Source organism: Ambystoma mexicanum, chromosome 7q (assembly GCF_040938575.1).
Source record: "Ambystoma mexicanum isolate Mex_15411 chromosome 7q, UKY_AmexF1_1, whole genome shotgun sequence".
NCBI lineage: Eukaryota > Metazoa > Chordata > Amphibia > Caudata > Ambystomatidae > Ambystoma > Ambystoma mexicanum.
This window is the reverse complement of record NC_090941.1, coordinates 652397385-652415745: the sequence shown is the minus strand read 5'-3', so window position 1 is coordinate 652415745 and position 18361 is coordinate 652397385. Positions and strand designations below refer to the sequence as shown.

Genomic DNA, 18361 nt, shown 5'->3' with positions numbered 1-18361 from the left:
TCTTTTGGACAATGCATCTTTCGCGGTTATCTCTTTATATGTACCTGTGCGTTCGACCCCATTGTGTGTGTGTTGTTTTCCCAATATTGAAAAGCATACTAATGCAAGTACTGTGTTTCAGGGAGATGCGGATGCCTCCTCTCCAATACAACCATTCATGGCAGTCCATGCAGAGCCAGAGGTATGGATACTGACAGTTCCATCGAAATAGATCATCACTGGTCGAATACTTGTCGTTTGATTGTTGCACACAATGTTTAAATCGTGTTTGGCTATTGAGATGTACCTGTGTGTCCTCACGTGTTTTATGCGAACAATATTTTGATACATAGTAATGAAAGTACTATGTTTCAGGGAGACGATGGAGCCTCATTCCTTGCTGTCTATGCGGATACAGAAAATATAGTCCTTGCAGCGCAAGCGGAAGGGAGGACAAGCGGAAACGAATCGGAGCTACAGCGTGCAGATGTTGAAGGTCGAGTCAAAAAAGTTGCAAAGAAAAAAAAACAAAAAAAAGGTTTGTTACAAACAGTTCATAACTTTAAAACAATTGTTGTGGTGGGGACTATTTTATGTTTTTTTCTATTCAATTCTACTACACTCCATCTTGTGTTTAAACTGAACATCCCTTTTCCAATCTCTCCTCCAGTTACCCGTCGGCGTCAGAACTATACATACACAGACAGTGAAGCGAATGAGAGATGTGGCTTGCCAGACCATGTACACTATGGAGGAACTATTAATTGAGGCGAGGCGTGTTCAGGCTCGAGATGCTTATGTCCAATGGCCAGAACATGAATTGGCTCTGTTTGGAGACTACAGCAAAGTTGCATTGGACCATGGCTACTGTGCGACCGGACCACCACAAGAAGATGTTATTGAATGTTTTGGAGATAGCTCGGAAGTAGTTGCAGATCAATTTACACAATCTACACCAGCCAAAAAATTGCCACCAAAAAACATGTCGACATTGTTGTGTTCTCCCATCAATGTTGAATTAGCAGATGTTGAAATGAGAGAGAATGAACCAGCCGCAGCATCCATAGACGCAACAATACTTGATAGCCGCGATATTACTTTCCAATGTGTTGACATCTCCACAACGTCAAAGGCCGAAACAACGTTGACGCAGGATGACAGTCTAATGAAAGAGAGCAAATACATTGTATTCGACAGTTGCTTGATGGAAATTATAAGTATGCTGAAATGTGTGCATTCCGTTAGAGGGAAAGTATGTGGGAAGCCATTCATTAATGTGACTCGTAAAATGAAAGGCAGTAACCTTAAAATAAATGCCGCCTGTAGATTAAATCATAGGTTCTCATGGTTTGCACAACCAATGCTGGGGAAACTGCCAGCAGGCAATTTACTGTGTGCAGCGGCTTTACTTTTTAGTGGCTCAAGTTTTCGAAAGGTAGAGGCTTTCTTTCAGTTTGTGGGACTCGAATTCATTTCAAGTGCGCTGTACTACACATACCAACGTGATTATCTGTTTCCGGCCATTAGTGATGCTTGGAGAATTGAACAATTGTCTCTTGCAAGTACATTCGAAGGCAAACGATGGACAGTGCGATAGTCCTGGATTTTCTGCCAAGTACTGCACCTACCACTTTCAGGACATGGATAGTAAGAAAATTGTGAGTTCCGAGGTCGTGCAGGTAACACAATGTACATCCTCAGTGGCCATGGAGAAACTAGGATTTATAAAATCAGTGGAAGATCTACAATCGAGGGGGATGCACATCGACCTCATAGCCACGGATAGACATGTTTCAATTGCCAAGACAATGAGAGAGCAGTTCCCACATATTAAACATCAATTTGACGTATGGCATCTTGCTAAATCAATCAATAAGAAAATCTCGGCTGCAGGAAAAAAAAAAGGTTTTGAAAGTATTTTGCAGTGGTCACATTCTATCACCAACCATCTTTGGTGGAGCTCAAAAACTTGCGAGGGGTCATTGGAAATACTACTTGAAAAATGGCGGTCACTGATGCACCACTGTACCAACGTTCACCGCTGGACAGCAAATGAACATTTCCACCAATGTGAACATGGCCCTTTGTCCCCAGAGGAGGCACGGAAGAAGGAGTGGTTGATTCCATCATCACCGACACACAAAGCCATTGAGAAGATTGTTTTCGACAAAACTCTATCAAGAGATTTGAGAGGACTGACAGAATTCTGTCACACAGGAGATTTGGAGGTGTTCCACAATATGTGCCTAAAGTACAGGCCAAAGCGCTTGCATTTTAGCTTTCGGGGCATGAAACATCGCACCCTACTAGCGGTCTTGGCCCATAACAGCAATGTCGGACGAGAACAATCTAGGACTAGGGGCAAAGTAAGGATGCCTCGCTACACCAAGGTGTTTTCAAAACGAAGTAGGCAATGGGTGATCAAACCAGTCTATGATGAAATGCAGTTCGACTTTGTGAAAGGCCTTATTGTTGCTGTGTTAGAGAAGCACAGATATGGAATTTTGGACGTTTCTGTACAGAGCAGTGATCCATTGCCACCAAACATTGCGACTGTGCCATGCCCACCCGAAGCACAGCTGATTGTGAAGTACAAATCGCGGTTTAAATAATTGCAATAGGATTGTATTTTTGTAAATAAATGTTATTGTACAGTGTACCTGTAAACCTAAGCTGGGTGTCATCTTTGAATTCTCTCTATTCACCTCACATATGTGTATGTATATATTTTTCTCATGTCTCATCTCATGTAAATGTAAATGCTGCGCAATGTTAACGGAGGGGAGGCTTGCGTATTGCAAAAAATAAAACAAACAAACAATAAATCACACTTTTAACTCAACTCCTGTGGTACTTTATACTTTCCCTGACCTTCCGCAAAAAATTAAATGTCTCAATTTGGGCTACAAAGCTCGCAGACAACGGGGAAAAAATGGGGGCACTTAGAACGCGCCAGCCAAGCAGGCCGTGGCATTTGGGAGAGAAGCCAGTTCGCATTTGCACATTGAGGCGCACTACATAGACGGGTTCAAAACTTCAAGTTCTCATAGATGCCTATACTACGTGATGTTGCAAATAAAGAATGCGAAGGACAGTGCACAGATGAGGCCCAGAAGTCGTACTGGAAGTATAAGGGTCTATTGTTTTTTGACCTTGAGACAGGGACCATGCAGAAAGAACTACATTTGAAGGGAGTGCGCAATAACGTAAGAGACGATAAGGCAGAAAATTCAGAAACTAGACCGAGTTTCAGTTTTAGGTCAGTATACGAAAAATCATTGTCAAGAGCACGGTCCGTTTTACAGACTGCATTACGAAGAGACACAATGGAAATTTCAAATATAATGTAAGTAAATCTTTACACGCTTTTATACCAGAATGAAGATTTAATGAATGGATGCATGAATAAATGAATGAATGAAGACTGTAAAAGATGTTAAAACTATTTGTAGTGGGCACATCGGCATGCAGGATCACTGGTGTCACCGATCTCGCTCCTTGGCCCAGCCACTTTTCCCTGCACCACGGGACTGTCTCTGTACCATTCAGCCCCTTGTCCCGGCATTTACCTTGCACTTGCCAACAGCTGGCCCAATTATTTAAATTGTATTCAACTAACCATGTACAGCCCTTCCCCATGCGCGATCAGAAAGACACCTGGCCCAGTAGGATCGTTGTCTGTCTGCCCTTGTTCCCCACCTGCCTCGTCACGCCTAGAAACACTTGAGTATACGCGCGTTACAAATGCCATATCATATATCATATCATTCCTCATGCATGTAGAGTGTCGTTTATCATTGTGTGTTGCCCTCGATTTATCTCGTTACTTTTCGCATTTATGTTAGAGAACAACAAACCCCATTGAACTACCCTTGCAAGCAAATAGTTTCTGATCGGCCATAATAAATGAAATGAGTAATATTAATGAAGTTCGGCTAGCGAGACTAATTATCTTTTATTTGTTTTCTTAACAGGTATTTGATCCCTTTCTGCAACTGCCACCTGTTTGAGACACCGGCGGACGGATTCTTCAGCAGACACCTGCAGCTTCGTGTCAACAACTGGAGCACGATCACCATATTATGGGACGATCGCCAAGGGCCCACATGCCCTTATGCTGTCCTAGTGGCTAGAAGTAACATAACGAACTTTAGGCTGGACTAGTGCCTAGTTGATGGAACAGCCTTGCGGTTCACCGTGCTTCCAAAGTGATACTTTTTACGAAAATGAACACCCTGTGTGCCATAATGGAACAGCGCGTAACTCAAGATGAAACGGAACAGTTATTGCGGATACAGATAAAAGAAAATAAATGGCTTTCGGAGTTCATATGGCAATTGATGAATATTCTCTAAACATTTAATGTCAAATAAATGTACTTTACCAAATGTACGTGTTGCTGTTTCATTTTAAAGTACAGTTTCATATTCCGAATTGTGGCGCGCTGTGTTGTGAGTTGATCTGTGTTGGTTTCCGGGTTCTGTGTGGAGTCGCGCAGAAGACGACTGGGCGCGTTTGCCTACGCAGCACAGAAACGTCACAGAGAGAGGCGGGGAATATGAATGTTTTGATAATGTCAGGCTCAGGGGCGGGGGAATTGATTTAGTGCCGCAAAAGCAGGTCTGCCAGGGCGATCGGGGAAAAGATAGGATTATCAGGAAATGGCGGCTCCCAGGTGCTTGTTTTCGCGTGCGTTTAATGGACGAAAACTCGAGTATGGTCCATAGGAAAGTTTTCTAAAATCGACCAACTTAGCCTTAAAAAAACATGGCCGACCCATAGGGACAATAAAAATTTTTACTAGAGTATGCCTTTAAACACTTTTGGCAGTAGAAACACAATTGTAACGAATTTAGCTGGGTGATTCTGAAACAGATCAAGGGAGAATCACAAGAGATTATCAATAGAAAGCTATTGCAACTGGAACATTTTTTTTTGTTTAACCAAAAGCCACATCCATGGTCTGAACGAGAGTGTAGAATGACATAACGCCTGAAATGTATTTGGTGTGTTTTTGCTGCTCGACCATCTTTGTTATGACAGAAATTTGTAACCATTAAAAATGACAATCGTACGTTTTTTTAGCTTGGCCCCTTGTGGCAATGAGTAAACATGTAATAACATCAAGTCATTAAGAGGTTCACAATCAGGTCTGTTTGTGTGTGTTGTATAATGATATTCAGATACAATATGATACTGTGGGTATAGCAACTGTGTAATGAAATGTGAAGATAGGTCTTGTACCTGTATCAAATGGAGGTATTTATACCAATAACCTGAAAAGAGATATTAGGCGTCCATAAGGAAATGTATGACTAATATGGGATCCACTACCGTGATGATTATAGTGTAGGTGGCCATTTCACCTTAGCGGTTTGTGGGCCTGCTTTTAAACTCCGCTGGAATTATCAAGAAGTAAAAATTGTGGGCATTGGTATCGTCTCAACGAATAAAGAGAGAGCAATAATTCTTTGAATGTCCGTGCATGTACGGACTTCAATGCCCAGCATCCACATAAACGAATATACGTGTTTAAGAAACGCGATGCGTGCGATGATGTCATCACGTATGGCGTTGCAACATTCTTTCACGCATACGCATACATATCGTGGTCATTTTGAAAACACGGGAGCGGGATTCTGATGCAGTTGTTTTGACAGAGTTCTGGACTACTAATTAGATAAAACAAAGAGGTGAGCTTGATATATCTGCCCTCCAGGCAAGTGATTTTGGGATTCTTAGATATGTCCTTCGAGGGATAGACATAATAACATACAGTAATTCCATCTATTCTCCCTTAGATCCCGTGAGAGCTCCTTGGTTAAGAGATCCTTGGGAACATATTTTGTTGAAAAACAGAGATTGTCAAAGTAAGTCCTATGTTTGCAATAGCAAGATGACTTACTGCAGTGATTTAAATAATCTTTGTTCAATTGAGTGGTGGCTAATGTGGTTTCCGTTTGTGTGTTCATTACAGGCGAGATCGTAACTGACTGAATAAACAATTGTGAAACCTCCACCGCAACTTTGACTGTTCTGAAGAAAAAATATAGAAACTAGTGACCGCAGGTAAGATTCTGGTTGAAGAAGTCAACGACTTAGGCAGCACCGATGTGTGAATTAGTTTTTTCACACAGCTTTAATTGTACTCGTGTGTTCTTAGACTAATTGTTGTCTATGTTTGTTATTTGTTTAGAGTGGGTTAAAAGGATATATGATATGATATGATATGATATGGCATTTGTAACGCGCCTATACACAAGTGTTTCAAGGCGCGACGAGGCAGGGAGGGGGGAACAGGGGGAGGACAGACAACGATCCTACTAGGCCAGGTGTCATTCAGACCGCGCAAGTGCAGGGGTAGGGGGAAGGGAAAAGTGCAGTACAAGGTAAGTAGAAATAAATAGATAAATAAATAAATAAATAGGGCCAGCTGGTGGCAAGTGCAAGGTAAGTGCAGACAAGTGCTGGGAAGGGGGGGGCTGTAGGGATACAGAGACAGTCCCGCAGTGCAGGGGTTGCCAGGGAGGCTACAGGCTAATATACTGACAAGAAAGAGGTTATTACCTATCGCAACCAATTGAGGTTGGCCGGAGGCTACGGGAAATACACCCGAGGAGCCCTTTAGGTATGTGATTTACAAGCATGCCTTACCCTTTTTGGGATTGGGGTATTGTTCAGTGATCAAAATGAAATGAAGATCATAGTATATTATACTAATTTAGTGCTTTGAACCAATAGGGTTACATACAAATTATTCTGAAGCAGGACAGGAGAATACATCAAGACTTTTTTAATACTGCAGACACAAGACAACGTTTGCCCCTGAAGAAAGTCCAACATTGATCCAACATTGATGTGTGCATTATGGACAGAAACTTGTACAAGTCAGGTTGTTACAAAGAGCAATAGGAAAACAAACTTGGAAGATCTAATTGAAAGATATAAAAAGGCCCCAGTATGGAAAGTTACACGGAGGCATAGTGTGTACTTGAGCAATATGACCCGAGCGGCGGGGGCATTACCGACTCAGGTAATGCCCCGGGGCCCATAGTTATTCGCTCTGGCCATAACAAAGGCCCAGGGGAATTACCTGAGTCGGTAATGCCCCCGCCGCTCGGGTCATATTGCTTTTAGTACCCCGGCCCGCATTATGTGCGTGACCGGGGCACTAAAAACATTTTTTTCTGTCCCGAAACGCTGCAGCGTTTTGGGACAGAAAAAGAAAAAAAAGAAACGACCAAGAAAATGGCCGCCATGCAAAGGGAAAACGGAGTCCGTTTTCCCTTTCCATGGTGGCCATCGGGAGCGGATGTGCTGGGAAGCGTCCACTCCTGAAAAAAGAAGCAGAAGATAAGTGGGTTTTGAAGGGGCGGAAGGGAGGGAGGGGAAGTAAAAAAATAAAAGTACCTGCGTCCCCGCTGGGGGGTGATGGAAGCCTCCAGCCGTGTGGAGGCGCGGAGAGGGGATGACCCACTCCGAGTCTCCACACTGCTGGAGCCTGCTATCGTTCCCCAGTGGGGATGCAGGAGCAAAAAGGTAAGTGGGGTAGGGAGGAGGGAAGGAAGAAAAAAAAAAAGAAAAAGCTTACCCGAGTCCCGGCCGGTGAAGGCAGCCTCTCAGCCGTGGGGAGGCTCGGAGCAGGGATGGCCCCGTTTCGAGCCTCCTCATTGGCTGAGGGGCTGCCACGCCCCCGCCGAGGACAAGGCGGCTGGAATCCCAGCCGAGAATCGAAGGATTCTCGGCCGGGTAAGGACCTGGCGAGAGCCAATCAGAATGCTTGTTGCATTCTGCTTGACTCTCGTCGGGTACTAATATATGAATAGGACCCATACACATTGGTTTACTTGTGTTGCTTTTTTACGTGGTGTCTTTTATACAATGTTTTATGTAACTTGATCATTTTTTTTTTTTAAAGGGAAAATATTTTTTTGATTAAATAAATAAAATTGCATTCATTTATGTATTTGTCCTCGTTGATACCTGTTGTTCTATGGTACTGTTTTGATATTTACCTTCTTTTTGGTTAACTAAAGTTCTTACCCATATAGTAAGAAGGTTACAATCCTTAAGAGGTGGATTTAACCGTTTCAGACTAGCGTTTGTATTGTTGGCACAGCTGATGCTGATTCAAGAAGGCTTTCAATAACAAAAGCACATTCTTCAATAAAAAAATACAAGCTACATTTTACAGTAAATAATGTGATTGTCAAAAGAAGACCATCTAATATTCAAATCATACATCTTTTGAAAGTCCAAAAGATCATTATCACAATTCTAATTGTATATACAATGTACTCCACACGTCAAATTATTCTGCTTGAACGTTCTTAAATTTACAAGAAGGATGTGGGTACAACTTTAGCACTTAAATACAAGAGACAAAAAGTTACACACCAACTTTAGCACTTAACTACAAGAGACAAAAAGTTACACACCTTTAGTGCTTCGTGTCCAGGAAAAATGCTGACTCATTGCCAAATTGAATCTACAGTAATGATGGGATGTTGGAGGCAAGTCCTGTATTATACACTGGGCTCTTGCCTTGGTTTTGCTGCATTTAGGTTGACCTGAATTGGCATTTTCTGAGTTTTCTGTGTATTAAACTTGTCTGAATTTTCCCTGATAGATTCCCAATGTATATGGATGTTCCCCGGTGTTGGTGTGCACATTGTGTCATGTCTTTGTAGCCAATTTATCTTTGATGAAAAAAGGACCAAGTGCTCAATGGCATAACAAAGTTAATGACTTAATCAAGATAAGATGGTGCCAGAAGGGGTGTTGTGTCGACTTGAAAAACCTGGTACGCATGCCGGTTTGACATCCTGGTCAATTCAGTTAGCAGGTTCTAGTGTATACAGTGGGCTCTTGACATGGTCGTGCAACATGTAGATAGATGCTGAATGGGTAGTTCTTTGGTTTTTGTGTATTTTACTCATCTATCTTTGGCCGGATGGGCACATGATATTTATATTTATAGATGTCAACGGCTGTGGAGAGGCAGATTGTGGAATGTCTTTGAAGCATTTGTATCTTTCATAAGCTAATTGAAGGTGGAAAGAGGACTGTTATGTGTAACGGCCTACCTGGTTTTCTGGCTTCCAGGGACTTTGTGGACACGAATCGTGACCATCTGATAGCTGCCTGCACCCATCCTCCCCAACTGGTTCCTCACCAGCTGACTATGACCACAGTTAAGCAAGTGCCCACTGTGGTGTGAGGGCTGTAATCTTGTTCTTATGTGGATGGTGTGTACCTCCACTTCTTGGGAAGGGTCTTTTTCTGTTCACTCCTTACAAACCAGGGAAGGGTTTTAGTCTGAGGTCTCCTTATTAGGATTTCTCAACCCACCATCCCACCTGTCTATATCACAAAGTGTAACTGTGGAAGACTAAGGAAACAATATCCATCCCACGTAGCCTTGGGTCTATGTCTATGGGTTGGACACAAAAGGTTACAGCACAATTCCATGGGTGCAACCTTTTGTGTGCGCGACTCTCTCCTGGTCCATGTCTGGGGCCAAGCCCACAGCCACTACTCAGCATGCTTTGACCCCTCCCGCATCCTTCTCTGATGTGCGCTCTGTACTCTGTCTGCTAAACTCCCCTGCTTGCAGTCTGTGCACAGCGTGGCATGCTTTTGTGCATAGCCTTCTGTGACCTGGGCTTCCGGCACCACAGCACACCAACTACAAGCGAAAGTGACCTCACGTGACTCCACAGTCCTGCCAATAAAATGACACTATCGCTGTTGAGCAGGGGCCTCATGCCATGACTGACCTCTTTTTGTGTCTTTTTCTCCTTAGATTGAAGATCAAAGAGGATGCAGCAGAGTGCCACCTGATGCCAGAGGTTGTGGCTGGGTGGCTCAGTAAACAATCCAGGTAAGTTCTTTTCTCCACCACTGGGAGAGCACCGAGCTGTCGAGGCAGGAATACTGGAACAACTGGCACATTGTAGCAGTAAGCAGGTCTTAAATAGATTCTCACAAGAGATATTGTGCGATTTCTGGATCCCGCAGGATTTTGTTTGAGATCTTGTGGTGTCTGGTGGCCTACTTCTATGGGTGTCTTCCTGTGCTTAACCTGCCTGCCATTGACCTGCCTGCCATTGTGTATGGAGTGCCTGGTGGTGACTTCTAAGCCACCTGTGCAGCACACTTGTCTACATGTGTGACTTCCTAACAGGCCCGACTTTAGTAAGTGCGATGGCCTAGTCCCTGGGGGGCCCCGAAGGAAATATGTTTATTTAATGAAAATTACAGGGAAAACAATGCATTTACGGCAAAAAAATGCTTACAAAACATGTTAACATCGATTTATAGCATGGAGGACCAATGTCCCTTAACAATTGAGAGGATGTGGCTATAACACCAGATGACGCAGGGGAGGTACAGACATGAAACAATGACAAGGACAGTAGAGCGTAACATACGAATGGGATAGTGGAGGAAGTGCTATGTTTTAGGATGAAGGCGTGAGGGACAAGTGCTGTGCATTTGTCATAGAGTTGTAGGGGGAGATGAGAAGAGGGAGATGTGGTGGCGTAGAATGCTATGCAATTGGTTCTTCATAAAGGAGGAGAGCTAGGAGGTTGGATTTAAATAGGGATGGAGAGGGAGAGGAAGAGCATTCCAGAGTGAAGGAGGAAGGAGAGGAAGAAAGCAGAAATGAGAGGCAGTGCAAGGGGTGGCAAGGCAGTGAGCTGAGGATGATCGTAGGGCGCGAAAGGGAGTATGGAGAAAGATGGGCCGATAGGTATGGCGGGGCTAGTCTATGTATAGTTTTGTAGATGATGAGAATTAATTTATACTTTGCCCTGTCTCATAGATAACCAGTCTAACTGACAATGGGCTGGGGAGGTGGAGGTGGAGATGAAGCTGGGAAGGTTGAAGAGTGTACAGACAGAAAAGTTGACTTTGCAGAGAGGTGAAAAAGCATAGTTGGGAAGACCATAGAGTAGACTTTAATCAAAATACTAAAGAGGAGATTAAGTGCTTAGCAGTGTTGAGGAGATTAAGGCTGGCCCAAGTGACACAATTGGAGATGAAGAGTGAGAAGTTATGAGAATGGTCGAAGACGACATAAGGGTTGCAAGCAGAAACAGAATAAGGAAGGCAGTCAGTAGAGAAGAATAGAAGAAGGGGAGGAGAGGATGAGATAACATGTTTGGATGGGAATTAGAAAACCTCAGTGTTAATGGAGTTGAGCATGAGCAAGTGAGATGCCATCTAGTATTTGATGGCGGCGAGACAGTTATAATGTTTTGACCGTATCTCATCAGATACGGATGGAAAGGGGAAGAAGATCTGAGTGTCATCAGTGAACATTTGTTAGGAGATCCCATAGGAGGAGATGAAGGTGCCAAGAGCAGAGGTATAGAGGACCCAGGAAGTGACCCTTGGGGAACACCAACAGTAAGGGGGGGGATGAATAGGGTGGTAAGGTTGTTCCAGGACAACTGGAAGTATGTGGCAGTGAGATATGGATCAAACCAAGCAAGGGCCTTCTCCCTGATGCCTCGGATAGATAGTGGTGAGTGAAGTTCAGAATGAGTGACAGTATTGAAGGCAGCAGAGAGGTCGAGAAGAATAAGAATACATCAACAGAACCGTTTGCATAAGGAGATGTAGTTGCTGAGATTGATAACAGCTGACTCACTAGAGTGCAGAGGTCAGAAGCCAGATTGAGGAGGATCCCAGAGGTTGTTTGTTTCAAGGAATTCAGTGAGTTTGTTGAAAACTACACGTCTAGGATTTTGGAATAGTGAAGTGGAAGAGAGACAGGATGGAAGTTGGCAGGACAGTTAGGATCAAGACCAGGTTTCCTAAGTGTAGGGATGACAGTAGCTTACTTGTATGATGATGGAAAGTGGCACTGTCAAGAGAGGAGTTGAAGAGGGCAGTAAAATATGGAGCAACACTGGCAGCTATGAGTTTCACTATGTGTGGGGATACAGGGTCAATTGGAGTGCATGAAGGGTTTTCCCAAGGAGAAGGTCAATAATCTCACCAGGGTTAGTCAGGGCAAAGGAAGACATTGTCGCAGGAGAGGAGGGTAGAAGTGGTGAAGAAAAGTGAGCAGGTGGTGGGGCTTAAAGGTACTTTTCAAGGGTGTTTTGAATGTTGGAAATGTTTGAAGCAAAGTAGAGAGCTTGGTCATTAGCAGAACGAGTAGAGGAGATGGAGGAGGGTTTAAGAGGGGTAAGAGAATCCCGTTGAGAGATTTTTGGAGGTGCCTAGTATGAGATGATTGAGACGAAATGAGGGAGAGATAGAAGCCCTGTTTGGCAGAATAGGAGTATTTTTGAAGAGCAGTCCGGTAGAGTTGGAGATCTGAGGAGTTTCTAGATCTTTGCCAAGTGCAAAGGTTTTTCCTCATTCTTGTTTTCAGGGTGTGGATGGTAGGCGTAATCCAAGGCTGAGGAGGGGAGGGTTTAGGAGTGATTGTAGAAAGGTAGAAAGAGGGAAGTGAGAGGATAAGGGAGTGTTAAGAGCAGTGTTAAAGTTAGTGAAGGCTTTATCAGTGGATGGAATGTGAATTTTGCATTGGAGGGGAGAGAGTGGTGTAGGTCAGAGAGGTAGATGGGGAATTCTGAGGAGGGAAATCTGTGCTTGGTAATGGAAGTGGTAGATGGGGAGAGAGTGGTGGAAGTCGGAGTGGAGATTGAGGCAAAGCTGATGGAATGATTAGAGGGAGAAGTAGCGGTGGAGATATTAGAGGCAGAGAGTTGAGAGGAGATGAGAATAAGTTCAAGGGAGTTACAATTTGAATGTGTGGTGTGAGGAACCAGAGGGTATCCTCACACCTACTCCCCTTGGATCCTCTTCTCAGGTGGCCAGGGAAGGGCCATCGCTTTAGCATCCTGACCCTGGGGGTGGAGAAGTGAGGGAAGATCACCTGGGTGGAGGGACCTTGGGGATTGGGGATGAGTAGTCCTTGGGTGAGATGTGGTATCCCTAATTTCCATTTCAGGAGGAACCCTCAATACCAGATGCAGTTATAGGGTATTACTACCCTGTTCCACTGACCAAGAAAAAAACAGGATATATTATCAGTGTAGAAGCACCAGGAAGAGGGTAAAGAAGAGAAGGCTTAAGGTTGAGACAAGCTATCCCCGTTTCCCGGCCTTTATGGGCTATTGTAAAACATCTCTCCTCATATTCCCTCATTCAACCTACTACAGTACCGGGGCAAGGAGGAGGCGACTAGGGGTATTGAACACTATTAAGTAATTTCACCACTCTAGTACTGAGACGAGGAAGAGACCAGCAGAGTATTGTAAAGGTCAGGCATGTCCCAAGTTCTCCCCAACTTGCAGTCAGGCAATTTCAATTGGGAACGCACACCTGCAACCTGTCAAGTAGTTGCAGGTGTATAAGAAGGGAGGAGACCTGCAGAACAGAGACCAGCAGGGGATCGTGTTTGCGAGGCAGCCATGGTGGGTCCTAGAGGAGAACAAGAACGCCGGCAGACAACCCCAAGGAACTGTGGTGCCCAGGAACAGGCTGCCCGTAAGAAAACCATGGGTGTTGGAGCCTGTATGGTAAATGATGTGCAGCCAGAGCTGTGGACAAAAAAAGGAAACAAATTAGCCACCAGCATCTGCGGAAGAGAAGCGGAGCTGCCAGTGGGAACAGAGGAGCATCCAAAGTGCGAGCAAGGCTTGCAGTTGAAGGAAATTCAGCAGGCAGAGCAGAAACGGAACAGCACAGCTACCTGGAGGGAATGCTAGGGACCGATGAGTGAAGGGGAACGTCACACAAAACTGGGGTGATTCTGAGGGCTGTGTGTATGCGAGGCAACTGCCAAACTAACAGAATAATTTGCGCACAAGTAAACAAACCCTAAGCCACGGTTTGGAAGGCTATGCGGCGAAAGTGAAAGATTATTATATATATATATATATATATTGAATACCGAAATGAATGAACACGTTTTGGGCAGAGCTACGACCTGATAGATGAATGTGAAATTGCCCATTTGAAAGCAACGAACGAGATTGCGAAAGAGCATGACAGAAAGGTGGTAAAGAAATAAAACCACTGCGAAGTGAAGTTTATGCATAAATACAGTGTGGCAAGGCCAAAGACTGGCAAAGGATATGTGACACATTGTGGCAAAGCCAAGAAGCTGACAAGGAGAAGCCAAGTGAATGTGAACATTTACACAGGAGCAGATCCAGAAGAACCTGTGTGGGCTAAAGAGCCCCAGGCTGCTGGTTGCATGATCTGTAATGGGTGGGCCATGTGGTCTGACAACTGCGCCTAGACCAGGGAACACTCAATTGTGAAAGGCAAAGACATTGTTGAAGTAAACCAAGAAGGAGTAATCTGATTGAACTGTTAATTCAATGCAGAAGGAGTGTCAAGTTGATCTGGAGTTGTTTTGAACATTGAAAGACTGAAACAAAGTATACGTTGGCAAGTTGAAGTCTTGGGGAAGGAAAACCTGAGACTTAATGAACTTTAGTGCTGTCTTGAGGATGGGAGCCTCAACACCCTTTTCTTTGGAACGGTGTTGCCTTTAACGTGGGGAAAGGAACCCAGAGGATTTGTGGAATTCTCCTGAACTTGGGGAAAGGAACCCTGAGGATTTGTGGAATTCTTGGGGGGAAAGAACCCTGTGGAATTGGGAATTGTCTTGAACTTGAGAAAGGTAATCATGAGACTTTTGTGGAACTTTCATGAACTTGGGGAAGAGGGGCTGAAAAGCAAGGTAGGCACTGGAAGAAGCTCAAAACGTTATTTTGATCACCATTTCTTTTATTGCTGACATCCCTAAACATATCCTCACATCTCCTCACAACTAAAGCTAAATATAGCTTTAGTTGTGAAGGTAAGGATATGTTTTGCATACAGACAGACTTTTAAGTTGAACTTTCTGAGTCACACTTTAATTTAATTCACAAAATTTAATTGTTTTTTTATAACGCGCCTAATACCGTATCTGAGTTCGGTTTCTAAGCGCAGATCCAGGATTCAAACCTCTGTTGCTCTTCGTGGTCTTGCTTCCAAGACCAGTGCACTGCCCGTGTGTTATCCTCCGTTCACTTTCCTTCATTTCGTTCAAGTAGGGAAATCCCACGTTAGTATTGGACAAGTTAGGTTGTCATCCGTCCAGACATTTGAGTTAACAAAGTAATTCTGTTTGAACTTTTAATCTGTTGTCTGTGTCTTGTTTCCTGATGTCTTCACAGTGGGCAGAGAGTGACCAGAATAGAGCAAGTGGTTAAGTACAAGAAAGCTAAAGTCGGTGGATACATGAGTGGAGAGAGTGGGGAGGTTAAAGTCACCCGTAATAATGAGGTGATGATGGAGAGGAAGGGGGTAAGTCCGTTGGTAGAGGTGGGCAGTAATTTGACCAGCCGGACCAGGTGGCTGATAGATATAATATGAATGTCACAGGGAGCAGTGATTGTGCAATTGAAAGAGGGAGAACTAGCGAGAGATAGGAGAGCAGAAGTGGTAGGCAGTTTGGAAGAAGCGAACAGTCCCAAACCACCACTCCTACCAGTTGGGTGGGGAAAGTAGGTGAAGGTGTAGGCAGGGTCATGAAGGTCAGCAAGGGTTGCAGAGTCTATAGGAGAAATACAGGTTTCTGTAAGTGTACTAAGGTTAAGAGAGGGAGAATGGGAAAGAATGAAGTCTGAGGTAAAGGAAGTCTTGTTACAGACAGATTGTGCATTGTAGCGTTATATTGAGAGACCACCCTTAACCTGGAGAGTTCCCTCCCCACACCCCCAATCAAGGAGCTCTAAAACAATTCAGACATTTCTGTTTATTTAGCACTGGCCCTATTGGCGACTCATATAGAGCCACATAAATCCCCCCCTCCCCTGTGCCAAGAGTGAGCCAAGTTTATTTAATCACACTCACCACCTTCTTTGTGGCACAAACCAAAGCTTCACAGACAATTACTTTCTTTTTCGTAATGCACAGGCAATATTACTTCTCCAAAACGTAGATTAGAAGTAAACACAGACATACATCATACGTTCAGTGTTGGATACATGAGGTCCCACTTTTGCAAAGCACTCCTCCCCGCAGCCCCAAAAGGCCAAGCATCAATTACATGCAGCACACTTCTGTTCAAAGGACAGGTTTAGGGAGTGGGGACAGTTTGGAAATGTTGTTTTTGACCAAGGGCACCCCTTTGTTAAATACAATGTTGAAAGATGTGGTGACTATTGGGAATTTAATTTAAAGAGAACTATACCTTTATTTAAAAGCACGTTTTGGGAATGGGTTTTAGTTGGGAAGTCCGTTTTAGGGACAAGTATCTTTCTGTTTTAAAGGCAAGGTTTGGGAATGGAACAAACACCTTTTTGTTTTAAAGGCTAGATTTGTCGATGGTGACAATTATCAATTTCGTTTTGGTGGCAAGGATACACCAATTACTTTAGGTGGCTATAACATTCCCGCTAAGAGAGTGTAGACATTTTGAATTCTTCCAAGCTCTCCCCTCAATCTATTTGGGAGTTAATTAAATAAATGTTTTAAAAATTATTATTTGGTTAAGCAATATAACATTTAACAAATTCATAAAAAGAAAACACAATCAATAAAGTGTACATAGTCTCAGAACAGCATTAAAATTAAAATGAACAAAGGAGAGGGAAAGAAAAAAGAAAAATCATTTCAATCTTAAAATAGACTTTCAAAGACATAACATAAGAGCATTGTAGTTACCAAAACCAACACATTTCTTTTCACAACTCTAAAACGGATGTAAAAAAAATGTATTGCTGCCACCATGCAGTGGTTACGACCAGAAGAAATCATAATAAGTTGCTGCACTCTTTTCAATAAAGACCTGACCATAGTGTTGAAGTAAGGGACCAAAATAAAACATATGCCCAGCCCACAAAGACTGGCAGTGTAGTAGAATATGACGTAGAGTTTCCGCCTGATCAGGCATGGAGCAAAACCTGCATGTCCTTAATGCTCTAGGCGGTTTAATCGTAGTACCCATTATTTCGTTGGTAGGAAGCAAATTAAGCCTCATCATCTTGGCACGCCAAGAGCTAATTGGGGAGTTGCTCAAGTATTCTGGATACACACGCACTGCCCTTACATCAATTAACAGATCTACGTACAAGCAGTGCATTCTCACTTTTTCAATGATGTGGATAGGATCCAATTCCTTGAGTTTTCTCTTCACATTGGCGGGATGCTGCATGACCAATTCCCTAGAGGCTCCACTCTCTGGTGTCATATTGCTTCTCCTGTGGATTTAAAGCAGCCCAAGATTTCTTTTCACTCACTAGCTTTAGTTCCCACCATAGTGAGCCCTCCTCCGCACACCCTATACTCCCTAATAGAGCAAGGCTTTTTCCAAAGGAGATAGACTTGAATGGAGGATAGGCCCAATTCATAGCAGATCACAGCCGCTGGCACTACATTAGGTAATTGCAGCACTTTACGGCAAAACAACCCTTCTAGGGCATCACAGTCCAACATAATTAAATTAATATACAGTCAAATATGCTAAGGGTGTACACAATTATACTCCCCACTGTAAGGAAGGCATGGTTATCAGAAGTACGACATACACAAGGAGTACAATCCAAGGGTGTTTATTGAACAGTATATGGGTGAGAAAAACACCTAATCTAAACCTGAATCTAAGATGGGGTAAGCTACGATAATCAAAGTAAAGAAAACGGTGTCCTAGTGGTGTCATGTCAAAACAAAATTGCCTATCCTGATAAACCAATTGCCAAATCCTTACTTTATATAACAAAAGGGTGTGGGACAATGATATGTATAACAAGAGTCTAGCGCAAACTGAAATGTTCAAAAGGGTTTTGGTAGTTCAGGACTGCTGAACTAATGCACTCCCTTCCCCACGTTACATCACGAGACAAGGCAGAACAGTGGCATGACTATGAGAACCCCTTGAGTCCATAGGCATCAGGAAGCAGTTTCTTCAGAAAAGGCAGAATCACACAAATCAATGTCTTTTGCTTGGCATCACAAGACTTTTCTCAGGCTCTCACCAGGCAGGATTCCCCTTTTCCCAGGCTTTCTTGTGATACTCCTTTGTTTGGCTCACCTTCGTCTTTACACCACAGTTACTTAATCAAAATGTGGGATTCACTTTCCCTTGCTTTCACTTGGCATCCCTCTGTCGGGTTCACTGAAGCCTTCAAATCACAGTTCAGTGAACTTTACCAGTTCCACTAACTTATAACATTCAGGAGATCTTAATGTCCTTTTAAACAAATATTTGTTTCACTTTCAACGATTCCTCAGGTTCCTCTCCTCCGGGCTCAGACCTTTCTCTGTTGGCAGTTCTGGCTTCCCTCGATCGGGCGCGAGCCTTCAAACCACCAACATCCCACTTGTTACTTTGCAATCTTTCACGCCTTCGCTTCAAAGT

The 18361-nt window shown here is 43.6% G+C and overlaps 1 long non-coding RNA gene across 1 annotated transcript in view; it reads left to right on the top strand.

Moving 5' to 3' along the window:
• Nucleotides 1-5610: 5610 nt before the first annotated feature.
• LOC138527838 (uncharacterized) overlaps nt 5611-18361 on the top strand; it is a 188079-nt gene continuing 175328 nt past the window's right edge. Inside the window, exons 1-4 of the long non-coding RNA XR_011284060.1 lie at nt 5611-5672; nt 5781-5849; nt 5957-6048; nt 9785-9862. This is a non-coding gene — a long non-coding RNA (uncharacterized lncRNA). The remainder of the gene's footprint in view (nt 5673-5780; nt 5850-5956; nt 6049-9784; nt 9863-18361) is intronic.